Source organism: Mesocricetus auratus, unplaced genomic scaffold, assembly GCF_017639785.1.
Source record: "Mesocricetus auratus isolate SY011 unplaced genomic scaffold, BCM_Maur_2.0 Super-Scaffold_100009, whole genome shotgun sequence".
NCBI lineage: Eukaryota > Metazoa > Chordata > Mammalia > Rodentia > Cricetidae > Mesocricetus > Mesocricetus auratus.
The window spans coordinates 4,307,722-4,322,562 of record NW_024429193.1 but is presented as its reverse complement, the minus strand read 5'-3'; the positions used below and the strand labels follow the sequence as shown (position 1 = coordinate 4,322,562).

At 43.4% G+C, this 14,841-nt stretch overlaps 1 protein-coding gene and 1 long non-coding RNA gene across 3 annotated transcripts in view; one reads left to right on the top strand and one right to left on the bottom strand.

Annotated features, from left to right (window-relative positions):
* The window catches only part of Tnni3k (TNNI3 interacting kinase), a 266,104-nt gene that overhangs the window by 208,116 nt on the left and 43,147 nt on the right, over positions 1-14,841 (bottom strand). The gene's annotated exons all lie outside the window — the stretch shown is intronic.
* On the top strand, positions 1,375-6,507 carry LOC121142269. The gene is made up of 2 exons (XR_005879244.1): positions 1,375-1,455; positions 6,274-6,507. It is a non-coding gene; the product is annotated as an uncharacterized LOC121142269 (long non-coding RNA).

The following is a 14,841-nucleotide window of genomic DNA, read 5'->3' as shown; positions in this document are numbered from 1 at the left end:
ACTCATCGCTCAGTTCACAGACATCTGACTTTGGAGTTTGCCACTTTGGGGAGTGCTCCTTGGCTAGTTGCCATGACAGCAGATGCTCTGGGGTCTCCAGTGAAGTCTTGTAAGATGTTCTTCTCCCTTGGAATGCATTTGGGGAAGGATGGACTTTATCCTATCACGGACCTTAGCTCCATCTTGATACCATTTCTAAGGTTCCAACTATCCACAGGAGTCCTGCTATCACACCACCAGCTCCCAGAGGTCTTCCCTCCCCATAGAACATCTGGGTATCACCCGTCTTACTCGGCCCTCTGGCATCTCAATGCCTCATGGCCTGAGCAGAAGATCTCTTTTCATAACATCTTTTCAGTCAACAGGAATCTGCACGACAAGATTTCTGCTTGTTCAAAATCCAGCAGCTAGAACCTTGTTCAGAATCCTACCTGGAAAGCACTCTATGTCTCACAGGAGATATGACACATTGCTCATACTTGACTGACCTGTAGCCTCAGTGTTTTAGCTGACTAGATCTCTCTCTCTCTCTCTCTCTCTCTCTCTCTCTCTCCCTTCCTTCCTTTCCTTCCTTCCTTCCCCCTCTCTCTTTCTCCCTCTCTCCCTCCTTCCCTCCTTCCTTCCTTCCTTCCTTCCTTCCTTTCTCTGAGAGTTAATGCCTTAGTGTAAAGGCAACTGCCCAATAGCAGACAAAAGCTGAGGTGGGATGCTTGCAGACATGAGCACATTTCCTATGAGAAAGTCTTGGATCAAGACAATCAGCCACTCGGCTACAGCCCTCAAAAAAGACACATCTCATTAAAGGGACATTATCAAACTGGGATACGGCTCAGAGGTAGAGTGTTTACATACCATATCTGAGATACCAGTTTCATCCCTTTACTGGTTACAGATGAGGGAACAAGAGGAGAGGAGAGGAAAAAAGAAATTAAAAGAAGTGACTTAATTACTAACCCATAACTGCTAATCTGAGTGTTTCCACGTGGTCTTCTCTTACTGGAGAAAACGGTCCAGACCTCATACTTCTCCCATGTCTTACATCATCACTGACTGTGCCTGTTTCCCAGAATCTTCCTCGACTCCTAGTCCCACCTATCTTGCTTCCCTATTGGCCAACAGTGCTTTATTCATTAACCAAAGAGAGATATATATACAGAAGGACTTCCCCCATATCCCCATCTTCTATGTATATATGCTTTACATATATTTGAGACATTTTGTATATTGACACAATTTAGTTTTGTATTAAATCTAAGTATTTTATTTAGACTAAAAGGGGAATTGTAGAGAGAGATCTTAGATACTTGTGCCGCTGACCACACCCACTTTGGGTGTGGCTACAGGCACATATGGATGTCATAATAAAAGGCTATGCAGGAGAGACACACTTTCTCTTTCATGCTTCCGGTCCGGTCTTGGAAAGCGGCCGACTCACCCGGGTTGCCAGTTTCTCTTGTAAGTACCTTCCACAATAAATAGTTACCTATTTCATGTAGCTGAATGTGGGGGTACAAAAACACTGAACCAGATAAAGATTTCTAGAGAGGCAGAGGTCAAAAGTAAGTTCAGAACCAAACATGGGAACAGGAAGTGTCCTGGCCAGGCTCCTCTGTGCTGTAACATGCGATTTCACTGTAGCCTACATTCTAAACATGTGTTCCTTGCACTGCCTGCTCTATCACACTGTGCAACAGCAAGGGATACTGAGATGTTTTTGAATCAAATTGGAGGCTATTGTATGCTATTCACTGCAATATTCTACTGTGTATACACTAGAAACACATTTTTAACGCCATAAAGGACGTTTAATATTTACCTACCACTCCCAGGACATCCTGTTAAATTATTACATCTTTCAATCATATTGTGCTAGATAAACAATCATGTTTACTTCACCAGCATGCAAATTTGCTTGTCATCAATAGATGATAAAGTTATATGTATGCCAGATAATTATTTTGAAATAAACCTCTTCATGGTTCATTATGAATGTATGCCCTATTTGCACACCTGTTTAAAGTAACTATATACTCAGGCTCGCATAACAAACTCTCCAGTGAAAACAGGTCATGCATGAGAAAGGTCAAGAACCCAAGCTCCATATTCTGTAGAGCTCTCCACTTAGGTCGCTGCCGTACATTTCTGTAATAACCTTTGAAAACCTGGCACAGCTCTAATTAAGCATTTGACTACAGAATCCTATTGGAAAATCGTTTCTCCAGGGCTGTCACAGAAATAAGGCTCCCTTTCTCCAATCTTTCCTTATGACTTCACATTAAAATTAAATTTGGTTTTAAAATTATCCAGAAGGTGATTTCACAGGTAATTATTATCAAAGACATTAAAGAAATCAGCGTTTTATTTATAAGTTGGGAAATGAAGCTTAAAAAGCAGTTTTGTGTGTGTGTGTGTGCACACGTGTGCACACATGCGTGCACATGTGTATGATATTTATGGTTAAAAACCTAAAAGGAAGGGATCCTGAAAAGGAGTAAGAAGCAGTCGCTGGGAAAGCAGTGTTTCTCAATGAGTAGCTCCCAAGCTACAAAAGGTTTAAGTGGAGAGCTCAGACTTGCTGAAACCCCTGTTCAGCCATTGTAGAACTGTGTTTTTGGTTCCATGCCTTTCTGATCACTTCCTCATGTGAGAGTCTTATTTTAAAATCCCTGGCTGATGACCCCATCTTTCGGTGGCTACTGTTAGGAGCACGGAGCATTCTATGTGCACCTAAAGCCTTGATCTTTTCTTATGAGATTTATTTACGTAGCTTGCCATGGGCCCACGTGTCCCAATGCATCGCAATTGCTAAGACTTGGAAACTGGGGTGAGAGTTATAGCTCTTATTTCCATGGATGCCCCCAAACCCTTGGCATGCAGCCTGGGCATCTCAAGGTAGAGGAATTCATACCTGGCAAGCAATTTTCTCTGAACTTTTTTTTTTCAAACCTATCCCCCATTCCTTTATCTACCCAAAGAAAGCTCCTTTGGAGAAGTGTTTGGAAAACAAAAGTAGTTATGCCTTGGTTTGAGACTTCATAATTATATTCTGCGGGCGACTCGATGAGGGGGCACGGAAAGAGTGTACCTCTCAGACAGCACGAAGCGCTGCGAATCCTCCCAGGAGATTATGGCGGTAATTAATGGATTCTAGCAGCTGGGTTTAAAAACAAAGGAGACAACATGGACAATGAAGTTTCAGGGTCAGTATGATTGTAAGCACACATCTTGAATACCCAGCAATTCCTCCTCTGAGCTTCCCCGTTAATTAACGCCAGAATCCTGACTACCTGATGAACTGCAGGATACCACGTTTAATTTGCTGTAGGACAACAGATGTTAGTCATCCATTGTTCCTTACGGGTTCCTCCCTTAACAGTAATGTTGAAAATGTTGACTAGAGATTCCTCAGAGTAGTTGGCCCAATAAGCTCAGCATCCCCACAGTTGTAGAGACACTTTAACCACCAGGAACACCACAGTTTGACAGATACAGAAACCACATACAGAATATGTGCATTTTAGACTAAGAGCCTGTTCCAATAAACACCTCCCTTGCATCAGCCAGGGATCTGTTGCAAGACAGAAGACACACAGCAATAAACCTAGTAACCATCCTAAGCCCTGCTCACCCAAAACCCAGCAACAACAAAACAAAGCTGAGATCCCAGTTTTTCTTCACAAAGGGATAAAATATACCCATGGCCTGGGCTCAGCTCACCATAGATAGAACTTGGGCACAAACAACCCTTGGCAGTTCTGTTCCAATATTCATATGTTTAATCATTACACCCTTTTATGTGTAGAGCAACAGCAGCAAGGAGCCCAGAGCAACACGGTACTAGGAACACAAGTTTTCCCATTTTAACCTTTTTCCTTTTTATGTGTGCAATCCACTCAGAACTCACCATAAGTTCTGTGACAGAGCTGGGTTTTGTGGTTTGCACACAGGTTTAGTAAGCTCCCTGAAGGACTTTTAAACACTACCGGCACCAGAGAAATCCAGGTGATACACACAGGGCATCACTATTCTAACTGGGAGCGAGCGCTGTTGGCTCAGAAAAAATAAAATTGCCCCTGTGGCTGCTTTCAAGACCCGACCTGCTTCTTAATTTGGGAAAAGATGTTGCTAAGCATACTGTAAACCTGTCAGCATCCACAGGAGGGTGGAGGCAAATCCTGTTTTCACCAGTTACTGAGATGGTCACAGTCCTGCCTGGTACACTGCAGATTTCTAAGACCACTGAAGTCAGGGAACCCAGACACCCCACCCTCATATCTGAGACATGGAAGTTGGGCGAGATAGAAAATGTTATTTTACAAGTCACCAAATGTTGGCACAATCTCTAATGTCACTGTAAGTTTGGTGATTTGACAAATATGGTTGGACATGAGCGTTGAATGATAAAGTCCAATGAGAAATGATGTACAATGAGCCCTGCAGTCATCCCATACTCTGTCAAGATCTCTAAGCTGTGGCATACCAGGGAGCACTCAGATGGTTGCTAGTCCGTTCCCAGAGAAGAAAGGGCATTTAGTTCAGAGGATGGTGCAGCCAGATGGGTAGAGGAACTAAACAGAGCACCAGAGATATAAGAGCCCCATAAAAACTTCCTGCATATGTAGAAAATGCCCTGGGGGACTACTACAGGCTGGGATGAGAACCTTGAAGATAGTTAATGATGACATTGCCCAGAACCCAACAGGTCAAATGTCAAGACCACTTCTGCCACCCAGAATGGAAAATTCTTATGATTCATGGGGGTTAGGTGAAGTGTTCAGCTGAGAAGGCTACAGTAGGAGGCGGTAAGTTCCACCACTGGTTTCCTTCAGTCCCGCCATCTGATTCCTCAAAGCTAGGCCTGACAGAACCACAGAGTATCCAAGGGTATTGTCTGTGACTCAATGAGGGTATTGAAAATATACATAGATTCCTATCTATGGGAATTCACAACATCCAGTACACAGTCTCATAGTATTCCCAGTGTCTAGAATCCAGCCTGGAGTTACTAAGAATGCAGAGGCAGGAAACACGGCTTACAGTGAAAGGAGCAAGCAATCGACTCTTACCTGGAACTGAGAATGGTCAAAATTGCCAAGAGGGATAAGAAAGAAGATACTGAAGTATTTCTGTGTGGTTAGACATCTCAGAAGAGCCATGAACATTTAAAAAATGCACAGAGATGAGAGCTCTAATATGCAAGGTTAAAATATTTTGGATAGTACAAAAATATATATTCTCTAGAAGAATATGTAAAGTAACTCTGATAGCATAGCCATCAATATGTGACGAAAGCATGGAGGAGGAGGAGAATGCCTTAAGAGTGAAAAGCACTACTGAGACTTCAGCCAACATGTGTGGTGTCATCCATCACTTTGCACGTGTGTATTTGTGTGTGTGAGTGTGTGTGTGTGTGTGTATGTGTGTCCTCTTCCATTATCTCCTTTTACGAAATGTGTGTTCAGACCTTTGGATCACAACAATATTTGATTGGAAAGAACTTTATTTTATTATAGTGTTTAGAAGACATTTCACTGAGAATGGAATTTTAAATTATGCGTTCTTTAATTTCAGCCCTTTGAAGCCATTACTATGCCTTCTCATTCCCTTGTGTTCAGACAGGGATTCTTCTGGCCTCATTACTTCTGCCCCCCAGGACATGCATTTTTCATCCCCTCAGCCTTCGACTTCTACGGTTTTTCTCCTTACCACCAGCATGAGCAGTTGAGTGACCATGTGCTAGTAACATCCAGATTTCTTTCAACTTCTACTGTTCTGAGGCTGTTGAGTTCCTTGTGTAGGAGAGCTTGTGCATTTCGTTAGGTCGGGAAGTGTTCTGGTTATTTTAGTCCTGTTTTTTTATCTCCCTCCAATTACACACATATCATTGGGCAGCTGAATGCTGTGACGATCCTCCATACATCCCTTGAGTCCTGATGCAAACATATTTCTCACGAAAGACAGACAGACCATAGCTGTGCAGAGATTCCTTAGGCAGAAGCATGCCAGTCATAGTCGGAGAACTTCAGGCAGAAAAAAAGGATCAAGAGAGAGTGAGAATTAAGGTTAGAAGTGACCGTGCTCCTTCTGAGTAATACAGGAAGGCTTTGGAACAGGGTAGGGAGGTAGGGAAGTGAGCTGTGACACATGTTACCACAGGCTGAAGGGAGCGCCAAGGCACTCTCTTCCAGGCACAGCCACAGGGTGACCTTCATGATTTTGCCACCGTGGTGACTTTGTATGTGTATTGACTCCGATGCCTGTCTCTTCCCCTAGGAGAAGTCCTGCAAGCTGGCAACCATAAGAGAAAACTTTAAATCCTTGAGTCATCTGCACTGAGTGAAGAGAAGTCCTTGCAATCTATTAGATGCTCAATAGACACTTGTTTAGTAATCAGGCAAAGTGAAGGATGGATCATCCACATCTAAAGCTGTAGTTTATACTTCTTTAAGATTCCCCAACTGTCCTATGTCCTTGTGGGCCTGCATTCAATAAATCTCACTGACACTACTTGCTGCTCCTTCCCAAAGTTTTTTACATCCTATGGTATGTATTTCTCTGAAAAGAACTTTTAGAATAGAAAAAAATACCTTCTAGAACATCAAGGTTAGCTTTGTGAAGTCTAAACAGTGGGCACAGACTCTCAAGGTTTACATATTGCCGAAATCTAAACTCCCAAAGGGATGAATTTCCCTGTCCTTTGGGAAATAAAACTGATAATAGAAGTCTATTTATAGGCAGCGCTATAACATGCCTCTAGGAAAGCAATAATATTGGGGCCAGCGATCTTGTTTCCTTAAAAATCTAATTAAAAGAAAAAAAGGAAATCTCAGTTATATTTGCTGTCCATGTACGGAAAGAACCGAGTCTCTAGAATTCACCAAATCTGTCTCCAGTCCAGTTTGCAGACCTCATGGGACCACAGTAGGCAAACACGGCATGGTGGGTGGGTGAGAACACACAAGAGTGAGGCATTGCGATTGCTTGCGATGCCTGGTATGTTTTAAATACCGCGTGGTTTACTCTAGTGGTTGCTCACTGGGCTGAAGCTTTGATTTATTTTTACATGCCGACATTAAGAGGAGAATTTAGAATAGAGCAATAATGGAGTGCCATCCTTTTGATTGTTTTGCCTCTGTAGACACCTTTACCTGAAAATTTGAAGAATTTCCCTTTTCTGTCCAGGAAAAATCCCATGACTAAGTGAAAGCAAACCCTGACTTTTCTCTGGAACAATTTGTATGTAAATTGCGCATTTATAGAAATTTTAAATAGCACAGAGGCTCCAAGTTGCTGCCGTTTTCCAAATGACACCTGCAACACATGTGTTTTCTGCCAGCGTTCACGGAGGCTCAGGAGGGGGCCTTCTCTGCTTCATCCAGGACAGAAACAAAAAATGCAGGTGAGATGGTGATTTAAAACTAAACCAAAGTTTTCTTTTTTTTCCTTCCTTAAGTCTATTTCTCAGGTGAAGACCTATGAATGCTTAAAATAATTTTGCAAAGTTCTAGAAAAAAAATAACAGATGGAGTGTTGCTACTTTATAACCAAGTGGTTTTTTTGCCTCCACATGATAGTCAAATTATAGACAATTACTATCTACTTTAATTCATCTACTGGTATGGTCAATGTTGATTGTCATTTGGAGTTAGCTTGGACGCAGACCTGTGACATTGTCTAGGTTAGGGCCATTGGGAAAGGAAGACTCCAATTAAGAGTGGGTGCCTCCATCTTAGGGGCTGGGGGCCTGAACTGATTCAAAGGACAAGGACAAGCTGAGCATCAACACAGGTTTCTGCGTCCCTAAGTGTGGGTGCTGTGACCAGCTGCCTCAAACTCCTGCTGCCGTGCCTACAGGACCAGGATGGAAGGCAAACTCAATGCTTCTGACCTTAAGTCCCATTCTTAGTGTTTTTGCTTTGTTTTGATGTCAGTAGCAAGAGGAATAACGGATGCGTGTGTTATGTCACCTCTCAATATGGCCTCGGTCATCTTCTTAGTTGGCATTACGATTGCTGGACAAAACACCGTCGCCAAAAGAAACTTGGGGAGGAAAGTTCCACATCACAGCTCGTCATTAAAATCAGTCAGGGTGGAGACTCAAGCAGTCAAGAACCTGGAGGCAGGAGCTGATACAGGGCCCATGGAGGGTGCTGCTTACTGGCTTGTCCCATGGCTTGTTCTGCCTGCTTTCTTATAGAACCCAGGACCACCTTACCTGGGTGGCCCCACCCACAACGGACTTTTCTTCCTTCTCAACTACTAATTAAGGAAATACCGTACATACCTTCCTACAGTCAAATGCTATGGAGGAATTTTCTCCATAGATTATTGAAGTCCTCCATCTCTCAAATGACATTAGTTTGTGTCAAGTTGTCTTAAAACTAATCACCATAGTGATGTCATGCTGAGAGAATTTACAGAATATCCTCCTTGGGGAGCATCATAGAGTCATGTGCCTCAAGTCTATGTGCTCATGGGCTTGTTGGGCATCCTGTTGTCATCACCTCGAAATTATTCCTCCTTATTTTTTCTTTGAAAATCACAAAAAACAGAGTGTGTCTATTTGTCAATTAATGATATATTTTAGAGTTATAGGATAGCATGAAATAGCAAGTTTCTTGGGGTTTTCAAATTCCTAGTATGTTGTCCTTTGAGACTTGGGGACAAAAATAAATCAGTATACTCGGAATTTTCAAAATTGTGATTATTTTAAACATAACTTCTACCAGTCACAACACTGTATATTGAGTAGCAGCGATTCTTGTTTAGAGACCGAAACACAGGATTCAGTGCCACTCACAAAGAAACACACGTTTTTTACAGGAAGCGAATGGCTAGGGTGTGGCTGGGGCTATTTTAATAGTGACTAGCTAATCCATGGTTAGCATCCTTCTCAGAAGAGGGCAGGTGGCCTGGAGGGAGGGAGGAGTGAAAATGCAGACGCTAAAAATGAGGGCAAAGGAACTGAGACAATGAAGGAGACAGTAGCAGGCATAGCACTAAGGGAAACCACAAATGCCCTCTGTCCCTCAATTTATGATGCCCCACCCTCTATGCGGGGGTTTGTAATCAATAACTCGTGAAGGGGATGGAGGTCAGGGTCTCTTCCTTTTCTTAGCTTTGCATCAAGGTGAGGAGAAAGGCAAGAGGATCAAAGTGTAGCTTGGAAACTGTGCCAATAGAAAATGGCCAGAATAACCAAGAATTGACGTTTTGTTCTATTCTGTCTTCATTAAAAAAAAAACCTTCTTTCTCTTGCATATTTGTAGATATGCATATGTACATGAATACATGCATGTGTACACATGTTGTGTGTATGTATACACACATACACACAGACATGCACACACATATACATATGTATATGTATATGTATATATATTTTGAAGAGAGGGGCTCCTTCTTCCCTCTTCTGAATTCTGGGATTACAGGCATAAATCACCATGCCTATTTTTTTTCTGGTATAAATCTGTTTGAATTGTAATGCACAAGACCTCTGTGTCTCCCACCAATGTCAAAAACACAAAAAATCAGACCTAAATAACTTTGATAGATGTTAGCCGTTTTTGTTTTCTTCATTTTAGTTCATCTGCAATTCTATTAGCATGTCCTGTCACGTGCCCTCTTCCATGTACCAATCAAGGCACTGCCACGGACCCACAGTGTCTCACACCAAGCATCCCAGACAAAATGCAGGAGAACATCGCCGAGAAACCAGAAGCATTTCCAGTCACTGAACTGCTTGCCATCCGAAGTGGTGGCTACCGAACCTGCATTCCATGGCCAGGGAAGCTGTCCCACGGTTCTCCTAGAGCTTGACATTCTTCCCTTTTGATTTCCAAGTGCTTTGTGGATTTGAATGAGCACATAGGCACACACAGTTTCCGGCGTAGGAAGTCTAACCCTAGCATCCTCCACAGCATTACTTACGTGTGCAAAGAGCCAGGGGCAGAACATAGAGATCCTAAGTCCATCCAAGAATAAAGAAAGCATGGAGGCTGTTGAAGTTAAATGCTACTAATTTTACGAACTCGTAGAAGTATAATGCAAAGCTTCCTAGCCTATATGTTAATTCCAGTCACACCCCAATGTAAATTCCTTCACAAGACACCCACACTGCTCAAAGGACTTCTCATGAGGAAGGAAGGATTTTCTGTCTACAGAATCCAATACATTCAGAGAAGAGGCTTGAGGTGCAGGCTCTGCCATGCCCTGTTCTGTAGGGCAAGAGTCTTCAAGTCAGTCCAGAGAACAAACATTTCCCAATTACACGGAACACTGTTTTCCCTTCTTTATACTTTCATAAAATATACCCTGTGAGCTTGTGATATAAAGGGCTTACACACACTTTTTGCCAAGTTTCAGGTTTCATACTCTTGTGTGTTAATATATTTCTAGCTAACCTTCAATTGAAAACAAAATCCCAGTTCACTAGAACCAGGGGAACTTATAATTGGACTAATGACTTTTTTCAATAAGGAGGAAGCTAATTAAGCAATAATCAGTTTTAGGAGCCTCCGTTGCATGACAGAATTTTTTCCTCCCTGACAGCTAGAAGCCTACAAGTTCTGAATTAATTTGTCTGGTTATGAGAATGGCAAACTTATTAGTGTATCTCACTCTAGCTAGCTCCTAAATTGTTTCACACTTGTGAAAGAACAGTAATGATTAAAAGTTCTATTTTCAAATGTTCAACAGCTCTAAGTTTGGCATACAACATAGTTCAGAGGCAACGATCCTTGCTTTTGGAGGTTATGAAAATTAAAAAAAATCGATACAATGAACTCATCAAAACAAACAAGAAGAACCTCCGTATCTGGGCCCAAACTATGCTTCACCAAGGACCAGAGCTGTCTAAAAGCCAGCCTTGTTTGACCTGTAATGGTTCCGATCTGATCCACGACCAGAGAGAGAGAGAGAGAGAGAGAGAGAGAGAGAGAGAGCCCTGCCTCAGGCTTCCCCTCTTTCTGCTTTTCCTGGTTCCATCTGTATGTGAAACTGCACCCAAAAGGGCGGGGTAGGGGGTGGCCACTAACACAAATACACTGGCAAGGAAGACACGACTTACAATTCCCCTTTCAGCCTAAAGAAGAAGGTTTTAAGCCCGATGGAGAAACTATACACAATGATGACAAACGTCAAGCATATTCCGGGAAAAGGAAAGCTAAACGTACACGAATCAAAACCTACAGCCAGCAAAAGCAACACTGAGCAAAGGACACGTGCTAAGAAAAGCCAGCCTTGTTTGGGCTTCACGTGGTTAAGGGAGGCGTCCTGAGATTGACAGGAGCGCCTGAATTTGACGACTTGCCGTGTAAATGGGGACGGCACCAAGTGTCAAAAACGCACTGCAAAGAGGAGCCACGCTGGCTGCTGTGGGATGGACAGGAAGGGTTTCCTAGGATGCCATTCGTATCCATCCCTTCAGAGGCCCCTTGCTACCCACATGCCTCTGAACTCTGAGAAATGCCATGGGAGCTGGCCTGCTTGGTCCCCAAGGACTTGCTGTTTGTTCAGCAAAACTGAGATCTGACCCCTACCTCACAGGAACCGTGAGCCACTTCTAGGATCTCCTTTATCCCTGATGTGGGCTCTGGGCCTTGACAGGTCATCTCATTAAACAAATAGATTAAAAAAAATGAAAAACTCAATGGAGGAAATATAATCAGAAATCACCAGAAAGGTTTATCACTGACTGAATGTCCGACAGCCACACCATTGCCCAGGCCCCTCCCCATGAAGCTGCTTTCTCCAGGTCACAGGAGTGGTTATCAGATTTCCTCCCTCCGCTTTTGCTGTGTTCTTACTATGTCATAATAAGCAGTATCTTGACACCAGCTGCTACAACCCAACGGGTTCACAAAGTGATACATCAGCCCTAATAGAAGTAGCACGGCTTACTCATTTATCAATAATCACTAGGTAAACAGACTTTTTCCTCCACACCGGCCTGCATAAGACTTCACTAAATGGTTTCCATGAGAGCTAGTTTCATTTCAGTAGAAGAAAGGGGTGAGTGCAGGAACATTGGGTGCGCACATTTTCAGAGGCCATATGTGGAAACACGGAGTCTTCCTTTCATTGGCTTCTTTTCACACATGAAGTGACACATGGAGTTCATTTTTCCTAGAAGTCCAAGGAGACAATTACCGTGCCATACAGGAATCATCTGGAGGCCTCACCTGGAAGACACGGTAGATCAATTCTCTGGAACCAAGTGTCTCCGAGGGACCCATGGCTCACCTATTGATTGGATTACTGCCTATCGAACCTTCTGTGTACTGTGCTTTCTGTCTATGTGAGTATTTGAAGGCAGGTCTGTGGCCGATATCTCCTCTGTTCTCACCTTCCGTAGAATGACCAGGCTTACCCTTAATCTTCAATGTTCTATCTTCTTGCTTACTTAGGTAAGGAAGATATAAGCATATGTATTTTATAGGTGGCCATAAGCTCAGCAAATTCCTTGCATACACTGCTGTTAAAAATGCACATACACAAGCCGGGTGGTGGTGGCGCACACCTTTAATCCCAGCACTCGGGAGGCAGAGGCAGGCGGATCTCTGTGAGTTTGAGGCTGGGCTGGACCGATAGTCTCCAAAACAATACAGAGAAACCGTGTCTCGAAAAACCAAAAAAAAAAAAAAAAAAAGAAAAAAATGCACATACATACTTTCTCTATTATTCAGAAAGAAAACAGAGCCATGTAGATTTAAGCCACCCATGGATCAAGATCCCTGGTTATATTAGTATTTAGAACTGCAGAAACAAATCTTATTAGGGCTGTGCAAAAAAGACAAAGGTGTTTACATTTGGTGAAAAATCAATGAACTTGCCGTCCTGCCCCCGGTAACACACGAGCAAACCGCAGAATCAGGTTTAGACCTGAATTCGTTTCCCTCAATAGAATGTTGACATTTGTAGTTACCTATTCTGCATTACAGCTGGCCTGTGTGAAACAAACAAATGTGAGGGACGTTCTAGACAGAAACAGGGAGCGTGAGCACTACAGTACAGTGTGTTACAGTACACCAGGGTAAGAACGGCCTTTATTAAGGTTTGGGCTTGAAATCCTGGCACGTGAGGCTCCTCCAGGCACTCTCCCGACTCACTTTGCCCTCTGCAAAATCATTTCTACCCTTCTGTCCTCAGCTCTACTGTAGAAATGAAAGTTCCTTAGTTCAACTTACTGCCAGGAGCAGTAAGTAGGCCAAGCTGGTGTCAGGCAGGGGCAGTGTTTAATCTCATAGAAAGCTCAAATTCTGACCCACCAAGAAACACTTGTTCAATGAGTGTTTAATATGTTTTGAGTTGGTTCCTCACGCTCAGAGAAGTCTCACAGCCCACAACCCTTCTCTGCTCCATCTCTACCCACCTGGAAGTTCTTCAGAAATATTTGTGTTTCTGACTATGTCCCCAGGCACCCAATGCATTGCTTAGCGTTCTCCTTCTGATAACTTATGACGTCTGACATATTCCACTTGTCTTCAAAATTGCTTGGTCAGAAAAGATAGTTGTACAGTGGAGAAATTCAAAATGGACACAAATGCATAACATCGTAAGTCATAAAATGAGACAGGTTAGAAAAATGAATATGAAGAAAATGGATGGAATGTTTTTGCTTATATCCTATCCAATTCTTTTTTCTTTTTATTGCTATTTCTCATTTATTTTACATACTAACCACAGCTGTCCCTCCTTCCCCTCCTCCTGTCCTACCACACCTCCCCTGAAACCCATGCTTATCCACTCCTCAGAAAGGGTAAGGCCTTCCATGGGGAGTCAACAGAGCCTGGCACATTAAGTTGAGGACAGACCAGCCCCTCCCAGCTGTACTGAGGGTAAGCAAGCCACCCCACTATGGAGAATGGACTCCAAAAAGTTCATGCACCAGGGATAGATCCTGGTCCCCCTAGCATGGGGTCCCACAAACAGACCATGCTACACAACTGTCACCCACATGCAGAGAGCCTAGTTAAGTTCCATGCAGGCTCCCCAGGTGTCTATCCAGTGCCCATGCGCTCCCATGACCTTGGGTCAGCCTCGTCTATGTGGTCTCCCACTATGATCTTGACCACTCCCCTTGCTCACACAGTCGTTCCTCCTCCTCTCTGATTGGACCCCCAGAGTTTGTCACAGGGCTTGGCTGTGGATCTGCCTCTGCTCCCATCAGTTACTGGTTGAAGGTTCTATGATGACAGTTAGGGTGGCCACCAATCTGATTACAGGGGAAGGTCAGTTCCCAGCACCCTCTCCACTATTGCTAGGATATTTACCTGAGGGCATGCTTGTGGATCCATGGGAGTTTTCCAACTACCAGGTTTCTCCCTGACAGCACAAGGGCGCCCTCTATCAAGGTCTCTTCCCTTGCTCTCCGAGCACACCCCTCCCCCAACTCACCCATCCACGCCTTCCTATTCACACTCCCCATCTCTTCCCCTCTGCCACCACCACCCCAGTTTACCCAGGACATCTCGTCTATTTCCTCTTCCCACGGCGATCCATGTCTCTCTTGGGGTTCTCTTTGTTACCCTGCTTTTCTGGAGCTGTGGATTACAGTCTGTTTATCCTTCGCTTTACACCTGTCATCCACTTATGAGCGAGACCATATCTCTTTCTGACTCTGGGTTGCCTCACTCAAGATGGTTTTTCTTTCCCCCTAGTTCCATCCATTTGCCTACAAATTTCAGGATGCCATTATTTTTTGTTTATGGTTTTTTTTTGTCTTCTTAGTAATACTCTATCATGAAAATGTACTATATTTTCTTTCTTTCTTTTTTTTTGGTTTTACGAGACAGGGTTTCTCTGTATTGTTTTGGAGGCTGTCGTTCCAGCCCGGCCTCG